The sequence below is a fragment of the Crinia signifera genome, chromosome 1, assembly GCF_055691185.1.
Source record: "Crinia signifera chromosome 1, ASM5569118v1, whole genome shotgun sequence".
Taxonomy (NCBI): Eukaryota; Metazoa; Chordata; class Amphibia; order Anura; family Myobatrachidae; genus Crinia; species Crinia signifera.
Window position 1 is genome coordinate 206,711,220 of NC_139217.1, and position 12,449 is coordinate 206,723,668.

At 47.4% G+C, this 12,449-nt stretch overlaps 1 long non-coding RNA gene across 3 annotated transcripts in view; it reads right to left on the reverse strand.

The window, feature by feature from the left end:
• LOC146068080 (uncharacterized) overlaps nucleotides 1-12,449 on the reverse strand; it is a 40,777-nt gene that overhangs the window by 14,681 nt on the left and 13,647 nt on the right. For all 3 annotated transcript variants that reach the window (XR_014472957.1, XR_014472955.1, XR_014472956.1), the window contains exon 2: nucleotides 5,980-6,043. This is a non-coding gene — a long non-coding RNA (uncharacterized LOC146068080). The remainder of the gene's footprint in view (nucleotides 1-5,979; nucleotides 6,044-12,449) is intronic.

Consider the following 12,449-nt stretch of genomic DNA (forward strand, 5'->3'; position numbering starts at 1 on the left):
GACCCCTTTTTCCATAGGAATCATTTTAACATTGATTCCTATGGAAAAATCGGGTCATCGCATCCGATGGTCGCATGCGATGCGATGCGATATCGCATCGCATCTGATTGTATGCCTTAACTTAAGGCATACAATCAAAAAATCGGACGCCCGGATAACTCACAAGTACCGATTTGTTTTAGGGCCCTGCAGGAGTGAAACAATTGAATTAGAGTCACCGGCTGTTGTTCCAGATCAATAAAATCTGAGTTGCAGTTGTTCTTGTGATTTATGAATTTGATATTTGTTTGTGAATAGCTATATTTGCTCTTTCTGTAATAAATTGTTTAAATCTTATAACTGATTGGAAGTTCCCGTGTCCTCTTCAATCCGAACCTGTAAAGAAAAGGATACTTACCTGCAAGGAAGAAAGAAAGGTATCAAAGCGTTAAAACGAGTTCAGAATATTACAAGTTCAGTTTTGGCGTCTACGGACAGGATAGAAAAATGGCGGAGTCAGAACCCCAAACCCCCAAATCAGCGAAAAGAAGAGTCCTCCCATCCCCGAGCGACATTGGAATAAGAAGAAGAGGAGAAATGACAGAGAACTCGACCATTACCATGCCTTATTACTTCGGGGCCCCATGGTTGCCCGTATACTCGGGAAATAAACGCACGGCGGGGACAACCACATTCCGAGACTTCAAAGACAGGATGAAGTCCATGTTTGATTTGGGTCATGTAAGCAATGAACAGCAAGTACAAATGCTGCTAGGACAGTTGAAAGGACCGGCAAGGAGAGAGGTGAAGGCGTGGATGGGAGAAAGGAAGGTCACGGTACAAGACATTTTCAAAAAATTGGCCAGTGTATTTGATGCACGCACCCCTGCAGATTTAAAGGGACATCTATACGCGAGGAAACAAAAACCACAGGAATCATTGAGGGACTTCGCCCTGGCGTTGCAGGAAGCCTCCCATGCGATTCAGGCGATTGAGCCAGGAGACAAGGATCAGGAGAATGAAACCCTGATTAACCTTTTCGTGGAGGGAGCTCGAGAAAAAACAATACGAGCACAACTCAGAATGTGGAGGAAACAAAATCCGGGTGGCACTTTCTCAAAATTTAAAGAGGCAATCTTCCAAATATTAGGGCTGAATCAGTGTGACGATGAGTAAAGCCAGGCGACAACAGATACGGAAGATGAAGAGGATGAGGTGAATGAAGAACCTGCACCTAAGATTTCCACCCGCGGGGGGAAAAGAGCTGTCACCCAGCAAGTACAGTCAGGACAAGAGATGTCCGGGCCTCTGGCAGAGAAGCTGGAAATGATTCCCAAAAGTTTGGCAGAGATGGGGAGAGAATTGAAGGACCTCCGACAAGAACAGTTGTTACTCAAAAGTAAGGGAAACAACGCCGGAGCTTCGGGCAGAGGCCGAGCACCCTGGACGACCACGGCCGGGAGAGGGAGACGGGCCACTGACCGATTCGACGCCCATGGGACTGTTCGAATTTACCCGGATGCCCTTCGGACTATGTAACGCCCCGGCGTCATTTCAGAGACTGATGGAGCACTGCTTGGGCCACAGAAACTTTGAGATGATCCTTCTGTACTTAGACGATATTATCATCTTTTCCGGCACCTACGAGAAGCACTTGGAACATCTCGGGGAAGTGTTTGCCCAGTTGATTAAGAGTGGCCTGAAACTAAATCCCGCCAAATGCCACTTGATGAAACCTGAAGTGCAGTACTTAGGACATATCGTCAGCGCCAAGGGGGTTCACCCCGACCCAGAGAAGATAAGAGCAGTCACAGAATGGCCCACGCCAAAGACCGTCAGAGACGTCAGGAGCTTTTTTGGCTTTGTAGGCTACTACAGAAGGTTCATCCGCCACTTTGCCAAGATTGCCGCCCCTTTACATGTGTTGCTCCGAGGCTGGTCCGGTGCAGAGAGAAGAGGAAACGCGCCAGTCGAGTGGTCCGAATCACCCCAGCAGGCATTTGAAGAGTTAAAAACAGCTCTAGTTAGTGCCCCTCTCCTGGCGTATCCCGATTATGAACAGCCGTTCCGTGTGTACACAGATGCTAGTAACGCCGGGTTAGGTGCCGTGCTCGCCCAAGTGCAGAATGGACAGGAAAAGGTCATAGCTTACGCTAGCAGGGGCCTGAAAAAAACAGAGAGGAATCCTGAAAACTATAGCGCGTTCAAACTCGAACTGTTGGCATTGATTTGGGCGGTCACGGAGAAATTCCGGAGTTACTTGACGGCCGCCTCTTTTACCATTGTGACCGATAACAACCTGCTAGCACATCTAGAGACCGCACACTTGGGAGCTTTGGAACAGCGTTGGATGGCTCGACTGGCGAATTTTCGGTACACCATCACCTATCGCAGCGGGAAACTGAACACCAATGCGGATGCATTATCCCGTCTGCCTAATACGACAATCCCGGAAGCCGAGGACAAGGAAGAGAGAATTGAGATACCCACATTCGCCCCTATGCCTGCGAGCAGTCGTAGGAAGGCAGGACATTCCAGTCTGGTCACAGTAGCCGGCACCGAGATGGTGGAATCAGGCCCTGTCTTCGATTGGAAAAGGGTGCAAATGGAAGACCCAATCATACGAGAACTGATTGAAATTCTTAAAGCGGGACGAAAATTGTCCAAAGAGCAACGTGCACACACACCGCCTGAACTACTCAAACTCCTACGGCAGCGAGATAGATTGCAACTGAACAAGGATTTACTGGTCCGAACCCGATGTGACCCCGGTACGCATGAAAAGGTCACGCAAATTGTAATACCCCGACATCAAAGTCAGTCCATCTTGCAAGCATACCATAACCAGTCGGGGCATTTCGGAACCTGTAAAACCGAGGCAACTTTACGAAGCCGGTTCTTTTGGGTTGGCATGAAGGAGGACATTGACAAATGGTGCAGAGACTGTGCAGCCTGCACTTTGAAAAGGCGCCCGGATCCAGGACAAAGGGATCCGCTATGTCCAATCGAGACACAACGACCACTAGAATTGGTGGCCCTAGACCATGTCAAGTTGGAAGCTAGCACCAGCGGAATCGAATACGCATTGACCATAACGGACCACTTCACCAAATTCCTAGTGGTGGTCCCAGTTCGAGACGCTACTGCCAAGACAACAGCTCAATTATTCCTCAAACACTTCCTACAGCCGTACGGGACCCTCGATAGAATCCTTACTGACCGTGGACCCGCCTTTGAGGCTGCTTTATTTCACGACTTGTGTACCTTATACGGTTGTAAGAAAATACGCACCACCGCGTACCACCCACAGTCGAACGGCCTGTGTGAGCGGGCCAACCAAACTATCATTGGAATGCTCCGGGCACTGTCCAAGGAACAACGGAGCCGGTGGCCAAGCCTAGTGTCCAACCTTGCGTATATATATAACAACACCAGCCATTGCTCCACCGGATACACTCCCTTTTTCCTTATGTTTGGCCGCCATGGCCAATTACCAAAAGATTTGGAACTGTATCCTGAGTTCACAGAGACTGAAAGACCCACCAGTGACTGGGTCGGTCGACACCAACGTCGAATGGAATCCGTCAGAGAAGTTGTGGGCAAACGACTAGACAGCACACAGCAACGACAAAAAAGGAACTACGACGCTGGGAGGTGCGAGATCCCGCTACACATTGGAGAACAAGTGTGGAGGAGAAAAAATCGTAGGGAGAGCAAATTGGACTTTCGATGGGAGACTCAACCTTACACGGCTGTCAGCGTACCGACGGACGAGTTTCACAGTTATCAAATTCAAAAGGGGACCAGCGGGTCCCATCATCACTGTCGCCCGAGAACAGTTGAAACCGTGCTTAGCTACAGCCACGCCTGAGTCAGCCGAAGAAGTACTCGAGTCAGAAAGGGACGAGTCTCCTACAAATGCTGTTATACCCGACCCCATGGAGATCCTCATGCTTGTCTGTGGTCCAAGTATCAAAGTAAAGAGACAAAATAACCGCCTTTCGTCAAGACAAGAGCTTACCCCGAGTTCAGAACTGGAACAAGTAGCCCCGCCAGAACGAGACGAAAGGGAGGCTTCCACCTGTCCCATGGAAAGACCATTACGAAGCACTCGAGGAGTATTGCCCCTACGTTATCGTGTTTAGATAGACACAATTGTGTACTTTCCGAAAAAAAAATAAGTGGACTTCCCGTGGAAAACCGGTGACCGGTGCGGGGCATTGCGCTGGTCCACCAAAAGGTGTGACCCCCTGAGGCTGGGTGGTCCCGGAGCGGTCGAGGTCCTGAAGAAAAGAACAAACGGAAAGCACTTTATTGGGATACAGATACTCTATTGGGAAGTGGAGAAGACTATATTTTAAGTCCATTGGAGTTATCAGTCAGCATAACTTGTTGCATGGGGACATGCAATATTCCAGCCGGAAAGAAATGTAATATCCTATAGTTATGATATTATATGTTGTTAACATGAACCCACTGCTTGCACTGTGATAGATAGATTAACCCCATAGGGGACGTTGCATGTTTGATGGACACCTGTATATATATATATCCATAGATGCCTTCACAGAAGGCAAGATAGACTTTTATGAAAAGCAATGTTGTTTGTACACCACAATTCCCCCTGAAGGGATTGGACTGTGCCACCCGGAGAGTGCAAGAATATAAGGCCAAATCAATTGACCTTTCCAGAGAGCCTCGAGGACTGATCTGAACATAACCCTGCTTAATAAAGTTTCCCTGCACGCGCTGGGAGCGGGAAGGCAGAGGATCGCGTGCCAGATAACTATAAATAGGAGTGAGTTACCTGAGGAGAATAAGGGAACACTGCAGAGCTACGCAGCCGGATAAGCGATAGAGAGCTGTGCTGGGAATGGCTGAGAGACTGACCAGCGTGTCCGGGACCTTCAGGGAGTGATCGGCGGCAGCAGGAGAGACCTCCGGCGGAGTTGAACTGAAGAAGCCGTCAGAGAGTTCCGGAGTCAGCCGCGTCATCGCCGGGCGGCATCTGAGGAGATCCCCGCTGCGAGATCCGGTCCGGCGCGTCATCGAGGAGGCGGAGGAGAGGTGAGAGATAGGACGGCCCTGTCAGAAGGAGGGAGCCGCGTCTTGCAGGCGGCCGCGTCATCCGAGGGGAGGACGGAGGAGGCCGCATCATCCAGAAGGCGGCACAGAGGCGGAGACCAGGCGGACTCTGTGGAGACGCTGACCAGCCTCAGCAGGAGAAGATGGGGTGTGGTGAGTGTTACCCAGCCCCACCATATTGAAGCCAGGTCCGCCCCTAACTGCCCATAATAAAGTCAAGGGAGGACTATGAGAACTGAGTGACAGGCAATGTAGAAAATGCTCAGTACAGGAGAAAAGGAGCAGTGTAATAGCTCAGCACTATAGAGGGAGTTATCCACTATAACACCAGCAGTCTGAGTGAGACAAATAAGCGCAGTGTATCCCTTATCAGCCAGAGTTAACCCTTAGTAAACCAGCTGACAGGAATAGAGTGAAGAAGCATTGCTGCATTCAGACACTTCTTACCTTTCTGCCTCTATATATCAATTTTAAGACAGTACAGCTGAGAGCAAGTACTTAGTATGCGGTACAGTGTTGCAGACATTACAGTTCAGTAGCTAAAGAACTGTCAGCATTAGACCTTTCAGTGGAGGTTACCTCAGGAACGCAGTAGTTATAGCATATAAGTATTCGACTGCATAAAAGAGACTAATTGTTACACATTCAGGCAGCACAGCGCATCTTAAAGGGATACTTCTTTATGCCTATTCGTTTCACACCGTGCAGCAAATTAGGTTGTGGAACGTATGCCCGTGCAACCCTGTCATAGTAGCTATTAAATATTCAGCAGAGCAGCAGACTTTATGTAAGAAGAATTACCTCATTGGATACAATTGTTAAATCTTTCCAAGCTACTTTGTCATTACCAACTACACTGTGAGATTACAAATATTTGGTTATCACCTGGCATTTAAAAGGATTCAAAGAACTTACTTCAAGCACGTCGTGGAGACTTGTAACTTCTAAAGCCCCTATGTACTTGAATGACTGTGGAGTTCTAAAATAAAAGAAAAAAAAAACGTTAATCCTTCCAGCATTATAGATAGAGACTAGTGCACTTATATAGTATTCATATTATTGCGCAATAATAACTTGAAAGTATTGCAGGAGTTGTCATTGTAAACTGCGATGTAATTATTTTGTGAAAGTTAATAACCACTTTATTGGTTTTAGAAACAGCAGGTAGGGTTGCCTAATGATTTGTTTTAGGGCCCTGCAGGAGTGAAACAATTGAATTAGAGTCACCGGCTGTTGTTCCAGATCAATAAAATCCGAGTTGCAGTTGTTCTTGTGATTTATGAATTTGATATTTGTTTGTGAATAGCTATATTTGCTCTTTCTGTAATAAATTGTTTAAATCTTATAACTGATTGGAAGTTCCCGTGTCCTCTTCAATCCGAACCTGTAAAGAAAAGGATAGCAATAGAATAGAGAAAGGATAATGTGCGCCTAGGCTGCCTATGATGGGAAAAAACCAAAAGGGGGGGGGGGGTGACCCTAGACACCCCAAAAAGACAAGTGAAAGAATAGAGATGGAAAATTCCCTCCACTGGCGCCTATAAATATATGGTATTCAATGACGTTCCTATATCAACTGGAACGGTCCTCTTCTCCAAAAAAGTGACATGCATATGAGGTGATATGTAATCCTACGTTACTTTTTGATATAGTAGCGGCTCCTCTTCTCCTATGTCGACTGCTTATGTATGGTTGGGAGAGACACCAGGTCTCGGATCCACATTCGAGTTTATACTCGATCCAGTTAAGGTCCCAAAAGAAAATAGAGAAGGGGCATATATGGTGCAATACCACCTTTTATTGAATAAAATACAATGGAAATGTAAATACACAAAGAGAAATAGAAATGGCTAATTACCGGATGGGATGGAGAGACTGAACCAACAGCTCTCAAAAGCGCATGTAAACAAAGGATGATGGCCCGGAATCCGTCACCCGATGTTGGCTCCAACCAGTGTAGTAACCAGATCCAATTCAATTTTTTAAAAATCAACACCAAAGTCCAGGAAACTTACCTGCAAGGAAGAAAGAAAGGTATCAAAGCGTTAAAACGAGTTCAAAATATTACAAGTTCAGTTTTGGCGTCTACGGACAGGATAGAAAAATGGCGGAGTCAGAACCCCAAACCCCCAAATCAGCGAAAAGAAGAGTCCTCCCATCCCCGAGCGACATTGGAATAAGAAGAAGAGGAGAGTTAGGGCCATGGTGGAAATGGAACCCATGACCTCAGCGGCACTCCATAGGATTTTTTAGAGTGCTTTTAATATCCCGATGTTTCGGGGTGTGAAAACCCGTTTTCATGTTGTACATAAACGGTTTATGTACACCTTGAAAACTGGGTTTTCACACCCCGAAACGTCGGGATATTAAAAGCACTTCGAAAAATCCCATGTAGTGCCGCTGCCTGTGTATGCGCCAGTGACTACATGATCCTCCAGAAGGCACCCGGGTAATTGCTATCACTTCCAAATACCAACAGTGGAGGCTATGCCATTGGGGATGAGAGGTCCCATTACAGTTAATTATAGTAAGTATTAAGTAGGGTGATAGGCTCCCACACACTGTGGGGGTTATTCCCGTTCATTCTTTCTGACAAATTCCTTCTTAGATGGACAAAACCATGTGCACTGCAGGTGGGGCAGATGCAACATGTGCAGAGAGAGTTAGATTTGGGTGAGTTATTTTGTTTCTGTGCAGGGAAAATACGGACTGCTTTATTTTTACACTGCAATATAGATCTCACTTTGAAGTAAAACCCCACCCAAATCTAATTCTCTCTGCACATGTTACATCTGCCCCACCTGCAGTGCACATGGTTTTGTCCATCTAAGAAAGAATTAACCAAAATAACCAACCAAAATAACCTCCTGTGCTACTTCTCCGAGGGGAGAAGATGCATCCAATACCCCCGTGGTCCACCTGGCAGCTCCCCAGGAGGCTCACATGCAATTTTGGAACTTGATGTGACATTTTTTACATTGATTTATCACATGTATAGCAGTGGGGGCAGGAGAATAAAAAAAGAAAAGAAAGAAAACAGTTCATAAGAATGGGCGAGCACTGATTAGCTCTCTCAGCCAATCAGCAGCCCCCATTCTTTTCAATGTTTTTTTTTTTCTTCTTTCAAATCTCCTGCTCGGAGGTCAGACCTGCTGGCACATACGTATGGAGGCACTGAGCCATGAGCCATGAGCCCCTGACAGGTCAGATTCCATTTTATCTTATGTTCTGCAGGTCTGACCTCCGACTCTGGTCATACACATGCGATTTGGTATGATTTCTCAGCACAAGGCGGAATCGGGCCCAAATTGCAAATTACTTTCAATGTCATCTAGTGTTCATTTTAGCACCTTGAGTCTTTCAAAACCACTGCAGTTCCTCCTCCCTGCCTGGGGTGTCGCATGCACTAAGTATCCAGTCACATTGCAGAGTTATATCGCCCTGTATGTATGAGCCGCACGCTCTCACAAGCAGGGCCCTCTCTCCTCATGTGCTCTTCTATCCATTCTCCCGCCAATGGCATTACATGGGATACCTACACCAGAACGGCGTTTAGTATTCCGGCAGTCATTATAGAAACCCCTACAGCGCTATAGTGGAAATGCCAACAAGGGCTCGGAAGGCACCCTAATCTTCTCCCCTACCCCCCAAACCCTCCCTTCTAGTATCCAACCCCCACCCCCTGGACTCTCACTGCTAGTGCCTCCCCCTCCGGACCCTAACTTCTAGTGCCTAACCCCTGCAACCCACCACGTAAGCCTAACCTTAAGTCCCCTTCTCCCCCACTAATACCTAAACCTAACCACCCACTCCCCTTCCTCAGCTGGCCACTAGATAGCCCCGCATTCTTACAGAGGGGGATCCTAATGAATTTGAAGTCCTGGCAATGGTATTGTGAGGGCAGTTGGGATGCTGGCATTGGTATACTGAACACTGGCATCCTGACCCTGTATTAGCTATATATGGTCTTGAAGCTTTGAATAGTTATGTACTCTGTAATTGGGCGCTGCCAATCCTGTGGTGCCATCTAAATGATAATAAAAAAATGTTATATATAAGTTTATACATCTACTGTAATGACCGGAAGATTGAATAAGTCATCCCTGGATAGACCTCTAATTAGGGATGGACATCGATGGTCTATATTTCAGAAACATCAATGTTTTTCTTCCAATGGTAGTGTTTTTGGCATTTAATGGTGCCCTTTCAATGTTTGTCGCCATCGAATGCTAATCATTTGATGGTGTTTCAATAGTGGCTTGTTTTTTCTAATTCCCAATAGCGGTGTCTGTTCAGGGAAACTTCCTAGGTTCCTTGGTGGCTGACTCTCTGCTTCAGTCAGGAGCCGGCTTAAGCTGGGTACACATCTATACAATCCCTATTTCTGGCAACCGTTCGGCCGACCGTACTCCCGTCGGACCACAAACAACAGCCAACATGCGCGTACACACCTGTACAATTTTACTTGCGACGTCTGATGTACTCCCGTCCAAATAGTCGCAAGAAAAAGATTGTACCACCGTACACACTGTCTCGATTTGGGCTATTGACACGTCACATGTGACCAAAATTATCATAATGGCTGGGTTAGGGCATAATTATAGCTGTCACCCTTTTACCTATTAAAAAAATAAAAATCGGCGTGGGGTCCCCCCCACAGCCGTGACCAGCACCTCTGCAGGATTGCTGATAGGCAACAGGGCCCACACTGACTCCGAGAACCAATCAGAGCACAGACTTCACCCTACAGCAAGAGCAGTCACTCACACACAGAACACACCACAGACACACCATCAGGAGGATTCAGAGGAGAGAGTGAGGTCACAGAACTTTATATCAGCTCAGACTTTTGCGCATGCGCTAGTCATAACTTATTTTCACCATTGAATATTTTTGATGTGATGGTTAGTTACCATCGCATTGAAAGTTTCACTGGTAGAATACAAGCCATCATTTGATGGGGGGCTTCAGATGTCCATCCCTACCTCTAACTATAATATCATGGTCTGGATGAACTGGGGCTGCAGCCACGCAATCTATACCACGGCTTGGAGTGAGATCTGACCTGAACACTGGGCTACTGCGCCCCATGATCCTCCAACCATCAGTGATGATGGGCTGTAATGAGTGACGGTAGCAGGGTGGAACCTTCTCAGATCATTATAAAGTTACTATAAAAAGGATATAAAATAAAAAAAAACTGAAACAGTTACCGGCTAACGTCATATCAAAGCGGCATCACCCAGCCGCAGAAAGCAGATATACAGGAATCAGAACGCACAGTCCACATAGCAGCCTATCAGGGAAGGGGGGCGGTAACATCAGGAATCAGAGCTCACAGTCCACATAGCAGCCTATCAGGGAAGGGGGGGGCGGTAACATCAGGAATCAGAGCACACAGTCCACATAGCAGCCTATCAGGGAAGGGGGGGCGGTAACATCAGGAATCAGAGCACACAGTCCACATAGCAGCCTATCAGGGAAGGGGGGGCGGTAACATCAGGAAACAGAGAGGGACAGCAAGATAAACAGAGATAGGTCTTCTACCAAAAGAATAGAACAATAGGGTATCAGTGTTTATATTGACCGGGAAAAGAGGGGTCATGTGCTTAGCTTTGGGGAGAGATGAAGTGAAGATAATGAGGTTTATTTCATGAGCCTTGGTGAGAGATAAAGTACCAGCCAAACTGATCCTCTCATTTTTCAGCCTGTAACATGACAGGAGCTGACTGGGTGGGACTTTATCTCCCTCCAAAGTACATAGACCCCCATAGGGGGTCATTCAATCGTCCGATAAAGTGCAGTTCTAGTGAAGCGGCATTTGTACCCTAGCAATGCCAGCCCAACTCGCCCCCTCTTCCCAGACGATACTTCCCCGTTTTACCCCAAAACGCCTCCTACCCTTATGGGGTAGCAAATACTTGGGCGAGATCCCACTGCAGTTCAGCCAGGGCAAATCAGTACTGCATCAACTGACTTCCCCCCCAAAGAGCATAAGTGCCACTGGCGCAGGGATTGGGGTGAATGACTGACACACTCTCCACACTGTGCTGCAGTATACGTGTGTGCTACATTATAAGGGATGGTTATCGACTTTCGATGTTCCAAAAACATCGACGGTTGGGACCTAGTGCTCAATGTTTTGGGCATCAATAGTGGAGGGTTGAATAGTTTTATACCATCGATGGATGGCTTGCGATGGTAAGGTTGGGGAGTGCATGCGCACTGGGTGCACAGCATTCAGCAGCATCGCTGCGAGCGGACCGCCCTGCCGGGAGGTGCGCACATGCGCGGAAGAACCTTAAACTGGATGGATAGTTAAAACATTTCTTCTGTGCCTGCACGCACATCCTGGCCAGTCCCGTTGCTCTGCGCATGCGCAGCAAATCAATAGAAGGAGCCATCGATGGTGGGTGGTAGAATACTTTATAACCATCAATGGTACTTGCTTTAAAAGCCAATGATGGCAACCATCTATGAGGGATGTGCCGATGTCCAGCCCTAGTTATAATCGGTTTACCCAGTTGTCCCCCTGTCCAAATAAGAGACAGCGATGACATATACATTACACACCCCTTAATGAGCAGAGATGCAACAACCTTTCAACAAAAGACTTCGGAAATAGCCCACGCATTGTAATGCATTATGACTTACTGTAGGTCGTGACTGAGACGTCACAACGTGGAGAGGGTGTGGGACGCAGGACGCCTGGTGCTGGAAGGGAGGAGGCGAGCGGAGCTCTGGGAAGCGGACCATTTAACGCTGCCGCCCGTTGCCGCCCTGAGCTGCTGTGCTGACGGGGAAGCGAGGAGCATCCGGAGAAAGGCACAGAGCTGCCCAGCGGCGCGGAGGAGATATTGGCAGCACAAACCTGGAAGCAGCAGAGTGCTTGGACACGAACGCCCACCCGCCACAGCACAGAAAGGAGACGCTGAACACCAAAGCACGTGAGTGCAGTACAGGCTGGAACAGCTGAACCCAGACAGGGGAGCATGGATTAAGGTTGGCTATACTGAGGGAGCCTACAGTGAGATCCGAGGATCCGAGGAAAGAGGTGAGACTCTCCTTTGGAATATATAAGAGACTGCATATATCCTGCTACCTTAAAACCAGGTGTTATGTACGGACATGCTATCAAGCCCCATAATATGATTATGTATGGCACCTACAGTGTTCTGCGTCACCCCTCCCCAACTATGCATTCAACTGGTTACAGGGGAAAGATGGCTGGATACCCTCTGATAAATACACAATGCTAGAATAAAAATGTTGTGCTGTTTCACCCCACTCCAAAAGTCTTAAAATGCTAAAAGCTCCCTCTCCTGCTTGCCCCCTGTAGGACTCATCACCTGTGATCCAGATAAGAGATACTGTAATACTGTCTA